At 34.4% G+C, this 12,546-nt stretch overlaps 1 protein-coding gene across 2 annotated transcripts in view; it reads right to left on the bottom strand.

The window, feature by feature from the left end:
- SGCZ (sarcoglycan zeta) overlaps positions 1 to 12,546 on the bottom strand; it is a 422,745-nt gene that overhangs the window by 114,335 nt on the left and 295,864 nt on the right. The gene's annotated exons all lie outside the window — the stretch shown is intronic.

The raw sequence follows: 12,546 nt of genomic DNA, 5'->3' as shown, positions 1-12,546 counted from the left end.
GTCATCTCTATGTTAATGTAAATAAAATGCTTTCATACATGTATCATATAAAAACTCTTTTGAGAACAGAATTTGAAATTTGTGACTTGAATATACATAAGATTTTATATATTTTTTTCTAAAGCTATTTTTTCCCCTTCTGACTAGATGCAAAGCACTAAGCAAAGATACACAAACACACACTCACACACACAAATTTTCCTGTAAAAGTGGACTTTGTTAGTATGTCTTACCTAAGGCTTAATTTTTAAAAGTAAATTTCTACATTTTCAAGAACAGATGTGTTCTCAAAAGTGAGATATAGTTGTACAGAACAATGCCAATTTTTCATCCTGTCTCATCACAACTCATTTATTTTTGGCACAAATCAAAAGTGTGTTATCTGTAGTTAAAAATAAACCTAGTTCTTTTTGCATCCGTGTTTCTATGCTGCAGACATTGATTTTTGAAAATATATGTATATTTAATTAATTCCATCATTCCTTTCAAGTGATATGTTCAAATTCTGTTAACAATATGGTTGTGGAGTAAGGAGTGTTTGCAAATAATCATGCCCAGTAAGGAAACTGCACAAAGAGGATGGCTCACTAAAGCACAAAAATATTTTATTTTAAACTGGCAGAATAAAATATATGTTGCCTATGTTTTTAAAAAATGAAGTTAATTTGAATGTCAGAAAAAGCAGAAGCCTATAAAGCACCTTGCAGTTCAAAACATTGTAAAAATAGGTTAGCTGCATTTTCATTCATATATTTTAATATTTTTATTATATAATATATATGACTACTAGGATTTTTTAAAATTGATGACACTATGTGCTCTTATTTGAATTACTAAACATAAATATTTGTGATCTATAGCATAAGAGCATAATCATTAGAATATACAAGGATTATGTAAGTATATTAAAATAGATATTTTTTATTAAATATTTTAAGATGAGAGAAAAGTTCATTTTAAAAAGGCAATAAGCATTTAAGTTGATCTAACAGAGAAAGAGATTTGGGTTAGGATTGAAAGTTTAATCATTGCATCTCTTTGTTTACAACATATCAATCTTCTCTTACTCTAACCACCGATATCCAATTGAGGTTCTATCCCTGGCATTCTTTCCTTTTCATTACATGATTCCACCAATCTTCCCCTCTGAATTAAAATTTTATATCCAGATTAAAATTTTACTATAATAGAAACAGCAATCGTTTTACTGACTATACTATAAACACATAGCTATCAGAGGTCATGAACAATTCTCCACAGGTATTCAGGTAGATATCAATATGATATGTTATACAGATTTATTAAAATGTGATCAGGTAAAATTAATAAAAATTGAGTAACATTTTTCACAGACAAAATGCAATGCATGTAAGAGCATTGTTTTCACTGACAAGTCACACTATCATTTCTGTGTTATATATCACCCCAATGAAAACTTTTGGGATTAGAACCATGGCTTATGCCCCTTAGGTCCACACTATGACCTTTTATACAATATACACTCTGTATATTAAGTACAACACAATTAATTAAAATATACACATGTGATTAAAAAATATATATGATAAAACTAATAGCAACTATTTCAAGAAATCTTAATTTATAAATCTGATTACAAACACATTCTTAGATGAAAATTAGTATCAAGAAGTTACTTTTTACCAAATTTGACATTTATTGTGCTCATTTCCCCAAAGATCTCCATATAAGAAAATAACTTCTACTAATAAATCATTGTTTTTCACTCTTTTAAAATAGTCCCTCTTCATGATCCTTTATAATTCTGTGCTCCAGATCTTTGAAAGCTAGTGTCTAGTTTCAGATATTAAAATATATGTACCAATATCCCTTGGAGTTTATTCTTGCTGAGATTATGAAGGGGGGAAAATCATATGGTGGTATTAACTCTCAAATAGGCATAAGACAGACAAGTCTATAAGGGTAAAAAGTTCCATAGGTGCTATATTATTCTGCATGGTACATTAATGTAAATATCTCTTTTGGAGAAAGAACAATTTCTTGATTGAAGTCAGCTCTTTTCCACCACCTGCATCCTTGCTTTGATGCTAAGAAATATACTTTCCTTCTTATGCTTCTCTTCAGACATAGCAGGTAGGAGACCCAGGGGAATGGCAATTGTCCCATTAAGAGGGCCTGAGAACCCTCACTTACGATTCTCTTACATCCACATTTTTTAAGACAAGGGCCTGCTTGTCACCTCGTTAATGGTCATAGAGAAATAAAGCACTATGTTCTCATTTCAATGATTTTGTTATAATCTATACAAGTGACTAAGGGAAAAATGACTATTCTTATTTCCATTGTGTTCACCTTTGTTTATCATAAATATTTACTCAGGGCCTATGATGTGTCCAGCTCTTTGCTGTGTATAAAACAGAAACAGAGGAGACCAACTTTCTTCTCTCATGGAGTTCATTATCTAGGAAGTCAGACAAACAATAAACCCAGTATAGAAAAAACAGAGAGAATGTTACTAATAACAAGCTGTTGCGATAGAGACTTCTCTAATAAAAAGTACTGGTGAGAAGATGTACCTGTAAGAGGTCGTGTGTACACCAGGCACTTCTGCTCTTGATATTCATTCTCTCAAGGTTTGAACTATTAAACGGTAGTAGAAAAGAGCACTACTAGGAAAAGCAATTAACATTTGCTGGCACTTAGTCAATGCTGGACATGCACGTAAACTTCTAAATACTTTACATGTATGAGCTTACCTACTTATGAAACTTAAAATTCACCCAGGAGAGTCAAGAAATAAAGTGCTTGTTTCAGTGAACCCTGACTGTTTAAATTCAAATAGTGAGACTGCCAAACTCTGGCTTCTGGACTAGGCAAGCCATTCAGCATCTCTGTATCATGACTTCCTCACCAGTAAACAGGGTAATAATACTTAATCTGTGGGCTTCTCATAAAGAATTAATTAGACGATATATGAAAATGATTAAATCAGGGCCTACTAGCCTTTGCTAAGGGCACTCAGTGTTTACTTTTATTATTTATTCCACATTGTAATTACAGTACTCAACTAATAATGGTATTATTTATTATCATTCTTGTTTTACGCATGAAGAAACTTCAGCAAGGAGAGTATAAGTCACTTGCTTTAAATCATGCGGCTAATAAATAACAAAGTATTTGAAGCCAGTTATCTGGGTATAGAATCTCATGTGTTAATTACCATGATACTATGTCTCTGGTGGGTGATAACAGTCTAGGCTTTCTAAAATACAAATCTGTATCTGAAAATAAATGTTAAAATTAATGGAACAAAATATATTTTTAAATTCCTTTAAACATTTCATTCTCTTCCATAAATATCTGGAACATATACAGTCATAAATTGTAAGATACAACTTCACATTGCCATAGTCTGTGTTTCAGTGAGTCTGGTTCGTTTTTAAAATCTTGTTTTCCTAGGTTCCAGAGGAAGAGCAATAATTCCTGAACTGCCCTCTGCACACACATTTTAAAATATATCACTTATGAGAATTACGCTACTTTCAATGCTAAAAGAGAACATAACTGTGTCCATATTGTTCAATGTAGATGGCACACATTTGATATCTCATTTCTTGAGTTTATACAGTTTTACCAGGTAAGTTTTCTTATCTTCTCTGATAGAAATTATTATAATAAACCTATCTTACCCCCAATTCTCTATCTTCTTCTTCCTCAATATCAAATCAGTGACATCAGCTATGTTTCTTAAATATACATTTTCTGTGATCTTTCTTAGACTTGCAGCTCACATCACAATGACCGTTTCCTCCTTGCATTAATTCTTCATATCCAGTGTTATTTTCATAAATATTTTAAAATTAAAAATATTGATATGCTTGAATTAAAGCAAAATAAAACATTTATTGACTCCTCGATCTCTGCTGGGAATAAAATTCACATTTATTACACATACGGTGCTTTTTCATATGATCCAGTTCTACTCTTTTTAGCTCTATTTCACACCACTTCACCATGCAAGAATTGCCCACATTTTCATGTTTCTGAAAATATGCCACTTCTGTGCATTCTCCTCTTCTGTTCCCTACATGTGAAATTCCTATCCATTGCCCCATAACTGGCAAAACTATAGACGTTTTTCAAGTCCCAATTCAGTTATGTCCTCTGTGATGCTTTCCTGCTACTCCAGAGTCAAAATTTACCTCCCTCCCTCCAGTTTCTCTGTGTTCACGTCTATCACGGTAGTTGTCACAGGATCTTTGGTTTGCCTTGTTTTGATCATTCTGTCCTGAAAGCATAGTGTGTTGTCATTTTCTTTTACTCATACAGATTTTTTAAAGTATATTTTGTGCCATGTTTGGCACCTCGTTCCTCTATATTAAATGTCTGTTAAGTGAATGAACTGAACTGGGCATATTTACTTCTTAATGCACTGAGGCTATACATGTTTACTTGATTTGAGTTCAGGTCACACAAAACTTATCAATCACTTGCACCATTTTTTTTTTTTTGGACCCAGAGCAAGTTTTCTAAAGAGCCATTTAAGTGGAACGAGTTATATTACATTTCGATTTGATTTATATTCATCATCTCTCTCTGCCCAAGGCAGCCACTTCTTCTCTAAGAATTTGACCCACTTAAGAAGATGAAAACCAGGTAGTTTTAAAATTCTTTGGTTAATAAAACACTTACTTGAAATTTCATTTAATTGATGAATGCAAATCATTTAATTGCTGAAATTTGTATTTTAAGGTACAAGTATTAATCATGAAGCTCTCTAGAGGTGTTAAACTGCTTTCCCCAGTCCTCTGAGTTCACATTTTAACTTGAATGTGAAGTGGTACAGCAGAGAGAGAGCATTTCCTCAATGAACTTTTCTGTATTTCTATTCTGACACTTTCACTGAGCTGCCAGACCACAGGTGAAGTCATAAAGAATGATGACACAGTACTGGATGATAATAGCATAGCAGACCTGTTGTCTTTGGTTCCTATTTTCACCCTTGAAAATAGATTCGATTACATTTTCTAGAAAGGTTATGGGAGTTCATATTTTAAAAAAACTAATCTTTATATGTGTGTCAAAGCTGATCCATTATTTTCAAAATATTTTAAAAGCACAGAGAAAAAACAAGTTGCTTTACAAAACAAGTTACTGTTAAAATTAAAAACAAATGGAGACGAGCCTTGAAAATCCCTTAAGCAGACAAAATCAGTTTAGTCATACAAGGAAAGCTTATTATAGCTTACTTTGCAAGACTAGCTTGAACTGGGTCATTTCTTGCTTATGTCTCTAGAAGTCATAAGCAAAATTTGCATTGTTTTCCAGGGTTGATATGAGGTAACCACTAACTGATTCCCTATCATTTAAGACAAAATCACTGTAAAGAACAGTTATGATCTATTTACCTTATAAGCTGCTCTATAACAATATTCCTCTGAGCCTCATTCCATATTTTGGCTTGAATGCTCACAGTTCTCAATCTATCTTTTTGATGTGTGAATAATAAAGTTTTACTAAATACTCCCGCAGTGATTCATTGGTTTTACTGCTGTTATTTCTGATCTTTGATACAATCTATATTAAAATAGCAGAAACTGCTGCTGCTGCTGCTGCTGCTGCTAAGTCACTTCAGTCGTGTCCGACTCTGTGCAACCCCGCAGATGGCAGCCCACCAGGCTCCCCTGTCCCTGGGATTCTCCAGGCAAGAACACTGGAGTGGGTTGCCATTTCCTTCTCCAATGCATAAAAGTGAAAAGTGAAAGTGAAGTCACTCAGTTGTGTCCAACTCTTAGCAACCCCCTGGACTGCAGCCCACCAGGCTCCGTCCATGGGATTTTCCAGGCAAGAGTACTGGAGTGGGGAGATGTTAGGAATTTCTTAATGCAATAATTTCACCAGTTTAATATTAGTAAATGTTGTATTTAAAGGCATTTTTGTGTTAAAACCCAGAATTAGTGATATATTGAGAAATAAATGAACTCTTTTTTTGGTTGAAAAATTACCACAGCCTTTGAAATACTTTTAAGTGTGAAAAGTATTATAGTTTCCCTTAATTATTCTTTTTCCATGAAGAACAGAAGACGGATGCCATATGAAGAGCAAACAGAAAGAGGAGAAAAATGTAAAATATTCACGCTTTTATTAAAACAGTACTTATTCCCAAAAGATAGTGTTACAAATTTAACACAATATTTAACTAGGCACTAAAATATATAAACAGAACTAAAGACCTTTCAAACCATGAGAAATAATTGTGTTCAAACACATAGCTTGTTGCTAGAGTTGAATCCCAAATTTTACTTTGATTTTCCAGGCAGTTAAGGCAAAATTAAAATGCTATGTTATAAAATTTTCATTGCCTGATAAAAAACAAGCCAAGGAATTTATAGGAAAAGTATTTTCCCCCCAAACTAGCATTTCATGATAAGGAGTTTAAATACTCTCATTTAAAGCATTTGTTTTCAAATTCAGGCAAATCAAATCTTGTACTGCATTCTCTGCCCTGAGGCTTGCCTAACTTATTGCTATTGGCAAGCAGATGTTGAATTCTAAGGAAGAAGTCAGAATTTCTACTTCTGTCAGAAAATCAGTGAAATGGTAAAAATGAATGAATGAATAAACAACATTCAAAAACATATTTTAAAAGATTCCAGCTATTACATTATGTTTCATCTCCCATTATGTGTATGCAAGAGTAATATATTAATTATGTATCCATTAATGACTTATATTAATAACATACAAGATAAAAACCTTTTCCTATTTAATTCTTCTGCTGAACATATTTAGAAGTAGAATGAATGTGTGTACTTTACCATTTTAGAAAGTAAAAGATATAATTTACCTTGTTATCTGCAGGAGGAATTTGTAATGCCTGAGATTCATTATTCTAAATATGAGTGATCAATTTAATAAAGCTGTAGAGAGTGTAAGGGACTAATTTGTATTCATATATATTCACATTCTGCACTGTAAAATTCTTCACAATTAAGTAACTATGAATTTGCAAAACATTAAAAATAACTTCCTCATCTATGATGTGAAGAGGGAACTAGATTCAAAACAATCGTATGTTGATTTCCTACTCTCTCTCCAACTCTAGCTGCTTTTGCTTCTTTTTTTAAAGGGCAGAGAGAAAGGAGGTGCACCCTCTCTGCATCTCAGAGCTTGTTCCAGAGAATTCTTCCTTCCTCTTTCCTCTTCCCTAACTTCTGACTCTCATATCATCCTACTACATATTCCACTGTCTCTGGCTGCCCTCATTCCTGGATGATTTTCTCTCTTAACTCATTCATTGTCATTCCAGCAACATCACAGTCATAGCTCTTAGCTGTTTCATTTACAACACAACGTTCTGGTGCTTTAAATTGCTGAATTCTTGGTCTCTCCTCTCATGACTTTATCACACACCCTGCATCAGCCTCCCTGGTAATTACACTAAGATTATGACATTAATAATAACTGAAATTCTTGCATTGGCTCCAGCTGAAGCTGTAGACAAGAAATGATGACTGCCATTTCAGTAAACAAGGAATGCTGTCTGCATCAAACTGTCAGCCACTGCGGCTGCCCTGATGGTACTCGCTGAGGGGAATTCAGGGTGCAGGAAAACAGGATAGGAGCCCTGGATAGTCAAGATGCATTGTGCTGTGCCACTCACTCAGTTGTGTGAAGAATAATTTCAGTGAACCCAGACTCTTGAATCTTCTCAAACATAGGAAATATGGTAGAAATCACTAACTTAAGATGTCCATTTGAATTAGCAGTAATCTTTTGATGTTTGACTACATGTTTTGATTTTTTTTTTAAGCAAATACTTTTATATCTCCCAAATCTTCCTTTTCTTCTTTGGAATAGTTCCTCGGAGATATCTGAGAGGCTGCCTTCCCAGCCTAGTCCTCAGTAACAATTCTGAATAATCTGCAGCTTTGAGACTGTGCACTTTTTTTTTTTACGGTCAACAATATGGCTACCCTTTCAACTTGCTCTTCATAGAAACTGACACTAGATTTTTCAAAAATTCTTCTGGGTTGAGGTAAAAGTAAAGTTAATAGTTAATGCAAAAACAACTATGTCACACATTTGCTTATAATCATAAAAAAATAGATTTATCAGAAATGATTACTACAGTTAAAATTTTTTAAAAAGTGTAACCAACTCCCTCCCCCCAAAGCTTATGAGAAAAGTATCCAAATTGCTTTTTTAAATGATTTAGGTAACCCCCCCCCCCCCGCCTCCAATTAGTTGACATAACTGTGAATGAATGTAACTTGTTGAAATTAAAAATCATTCAGGGACTTCCCTGGTGGTCCAGTGGTTAAGACTCCATGCTTACAATGCAGGGACCCAGGGATCGTGTAGCAGGCAGTGTGGGTTTGCTCCTTGGTCAGGGAACTAAGATCCCACATGAAGCGAGTGGCCAAAAAAATAAACGATTCAGCATGACATATATTCTACTTTTCCTGAGTAACTTTACTATATAATGCATAGATTGAGAAACCTGTTCTCATAATTAAGTAGCTAGAAAAAAATGGATTCACTCTACAAATGTTAATTTTTGAAAACTTTTGAAGTACATTAAAAAAAATCATATCACACTCATTTATCATCACTTTTGTAACTGACAAAAACTCAAAGAGTTACATCTTCAATTTTGCAATAAGGAGGTGATTGGAAAGCAAGTAACTTGCAAAATATTCTGTTTCCCAGTCATTAGAGTTATTATCTTTCTCACTTCTTAGGAAGTATGCCTAAAAGGCTTTACTAAAGTGAATTAAATGATTGCTTATTTTATTTCTTATTCTCTCTCCAAGACGTACTTTGTTTAACCGGATATTCTTTGGAATATGTTGGGTAAGTTCTGAGTAATTGAAGCCTGTGATGTATGAAATACTTCTTATTTTTCTAATCACATGCTTCACCCATGTTTTACTCTAACTTTGGAGCCGAAGATCTGCTTTACTCTATTCATGAAAAATATGCCATATAACTTAAGTCTAAGAAAGACATAAGAGGATATACAGATGAGACATGAATTTTGCCATGTAATTGTTGGCTATATTAAATAAGGTACCATAAATGTCTCCTTTTGTGGCATTCTTTAAACTTTTCTATTATAGGACACCCCTCAGAAAAGATGCCCTTTGTAACACTAGTCAGGGGTTGGAAAATGTGAGATCCCTAATGGAACTTGCTAGCATTCCCGCTACATCATTATATAAGATAAGTGAACTCAGAATATCTCAGATTTCAAAATAACTGAGAATTTACCATGTGGCACATGGAACTCTGCTCAATGTTATGTGGTAGCCTGGGTGGGAGGGGAGTTGGGAGAGAATGGATATATGTATATGTATGGTTGAGTCCCTTTGCTGTACACCTGAAACCATCACAATATTGTTAATCAGCTATACCAGAATATAAAATAAAAAGTTTAAAAAAAGGAGTAAAAAAAACTTGCCTTAGTTTAAGATAACTTATATTGATAAATCCTACCATGAGTTTTTGATATACTTAGTTTGCAAATTTCTTTCTTTCTCTCTCTTTATTCTTTTTGACCTCTGAAGGTTATTACATCCAAAGACAATGAATCTTAGATAAAGATAAAATCCATATTTTCATATGAGAAAGATCTGGGCTTTCATCAGAAGCTATGCTTTCAAACTCTCTGATATTTATTCTTATTGCAATCTCAGCTGAGAAAAACATTTGTGTGTTTTTGTGATTTTCATTACAGTTTTTGGAATGAAAGTGAAAGTCACTCAGTTGTGTCTGACTCTTTAAGACCCCATGGACTGTATAGTCCATGGAACTCTTCAGGCCAGAATACTGGAGTGGGTAGCCTTTCCCTTCTCCAGGGGATCTTCCCACACCACGGATCAAACCCAGGTCTCCTGCGTTGCAGGCAGATTCTTTACAAGCTGAGCCACAGGGGAAGCCCAAGAATACTGGAGTGGGTGGCCTCTCACTTCTCCAGCGGATCTTCCTGACCCAGGAGTTGAACTGGAGTCTCCTGCACTGCAGGCAGACTCTTTACCATCTGAGTTACCAGGGAAGCGACTTAGTAGCAGCAGCAGCAGGTTTTTAATTATGAAACAATCAAAGCAGTGTGGTAGTATTGTGTAAAAGAAGTACTATTAATTAACTAGATAACTTTATATTTTAAGAAATATTACCTTATATCCTAGCAGAGAACATGGAAATTTGATGATCATTTGCACGTCTTAAGATACTTAAGCAATATTAGTTTTTTCCACATATGAAGATTATAATGGAAATAACTAAAAGATAGATGTGTCCTTTTGAGGAATCAAAGGAAATTTTTTTCTTTCAATTCAGAGTTTCTCTGGACACCAAATTTATGCCATTAATCAATAGTCTGGGATGTTTCATTGAAATCTATGGAGCAGTGCATTAATCCTCTGCATGCCGAAAATGACACATGACCTAGATATCCCTAATCTTCTGGGACTCTTCTAGTTATGCATTAGGATAGTCATACTCACATTGAAAAAGATAGTTTAGAATCTTAGACTAGCCCAAGAAATCCAATTGACATTCTGAATGACCAAGGTGAACAAGTTTAGGTTTGTAGGTTGTAGGTACAGTAAGTTAACGGACAAGATAGATAGAAATATAACAGAAGAATTACTAACTCTTCAGATAAAATGAGTGCTCAGATTTATGTCAGCTGATAAAAAAATAACATTCATATAAAAATATTGTGATAGTGAGCTCTTATTGAATGCCTTCCATAAAACATAATACAAAAATTTCACTGAATTAATGTAGCATGCTTGTGATTTCCTGCAAGCAGGGAAAACAGACATTAATTTCTACATCTTAGAGCATTTTAAATGAACTTTTATAATCTTCATGTGTGAGAATTATGTGCACCATGATAGAAATAAATGAGATATGGAAATTATTGGAATGATGTGTCCTTGCCATTTTCAAGCTGGCAACCTAATTTCTAAAAATCATTAGACATTCTAACTAGTGCAGCATAATGCAAAGGCAGAGAGCAGGTTTTTAACCTTACAAAATGTTCAATAAGCAGCTTAATCATCATCATGACACATACTTGGCTGCATCTTTGTGTTTGATTCCAGAGAATGCTAACATGCTACCTTCCATATTTTAGTCACTTAGGTTATGAAGAAACATTTTTAGTTTTATGTAACCTTTCATATATGGATGTGTTGGTTGCATTAAATAAATTAAATATAGTTTAGAGAGGATCCCTCTTCTTTAAAAATTTACTAACTCTCATTCTATGAGTTTCAGGTATCAGCTCAGGTTTTGTGTTAAAGAGAGGTAAAGGAATAGAATCCTGCTTGGGCAAGATCTGATGGCTTAAGAATTTAGTCAAATTTCATATTGCAAAAGCAGTCATTTTGTTTTCGAAAGGAATACAAATTTCTTTTTTCTTGAATGTTTTTGTGGAACTGCTTCTATTCATGTATCCTTTTAATAAAGCAGAAATACATACTATATACGGTATAATTGGAACACCCTGTGACAAACTGAAAATTGCATTTACATTGTAATTTAGAAAACTCAGCAGTGGCCACAGAATTGGAAAACGTTAGTTTTCATTCCAATCCCAAAGAAAGGCAATGCCAAAGAATGTTCAAACTACTGCACAACTGCACTCATTTCACACACTAGCAAAGTAATGCTTAAAATTCTCCAAGCAAGGCTTCAACAGAATGTGAATCGAGAACTTCCAGATGTTCAAGCTGTATTTAGAAAAGGCAGAGGAACCAGAAATCAAACTGCCAACATCAACTGGATCATAGAAAAAGCAAGAGAATTTCAGAGAAATGTCTACTTCTGCTTTACTGACTACATTAAAGCCTTTAACTATGTGAATCACAACAAACTGTGGAAAATTATTAAAGAGATGGGAATACCAGACCACCTTGCCTGCCTCCTGAGAAATCTGTATGCAGGTCAAGAAGCAACAGTTAGAAGTGGACATGGAACAACAAACTGGTTCCAATTTGGGAGAGGAGTATGTTAAGGCTCTATATTGTCACCCTGCTTATTTAACTTATATGCAGAATATATCATGTGAAATCTGGGCTGGATGAAACACAAATTGGAGTTCAGATTGCTGGGAGAAATATCAATAACCTCAGATATGCAGATGACACCACCCTTACTGGACTTCTCTGGTGGCTCACACAGTAAAGCATCTGCCTACAATGCGAGAGACCTGGGTTCAATCTCTGGCTCGGGAAGATCTCCTGGAGAAGGAAATGGCAACCACTCCAGTATTCTGCCTGGAAAATCCCATGGACAGAGAAGCATGGTAGGCTACAGTCCATGGGGTCACAAAGAGTTGGACACGACCGAGTGACTTCACTTTCACTTTTCACTTATTGCAGAGAGTGAAGAGGAACTAAAGAACTTCTTGATGAAAGTGAAAGAGGAGAGTGAAAAAGCTGGCTTAAAACTCAACATTCAGAACAAGAATATCATGTTATGTGGTCCCATCACTTAATGGTAAATAGATGGGAAAACAGTGGAAACATTGACAGACTTTGTTTTCTTGGGCTC

Source organism: Ovis canadensis, chromosome 26, assembly GCF_042477335.2.
Source record: "Ovis canadensis isolate MfBH-ARS-UI-01 breed Bighorn chromosome 26, ARS-UI_OviCan_v2, whole genome shotgun sequence".
NCBI classification, from domain to species: Eukaryota; Metazoa; Chordata; class Mammalia; order Artiodactyla; family Bovidae; genus Ovis; species Ovis canadensis.
The sequence above is the reverse complement of the archived record's forward strand: the minus strand, read 5'-3'. Positions and strand labels throughout refer to the sequence as shown.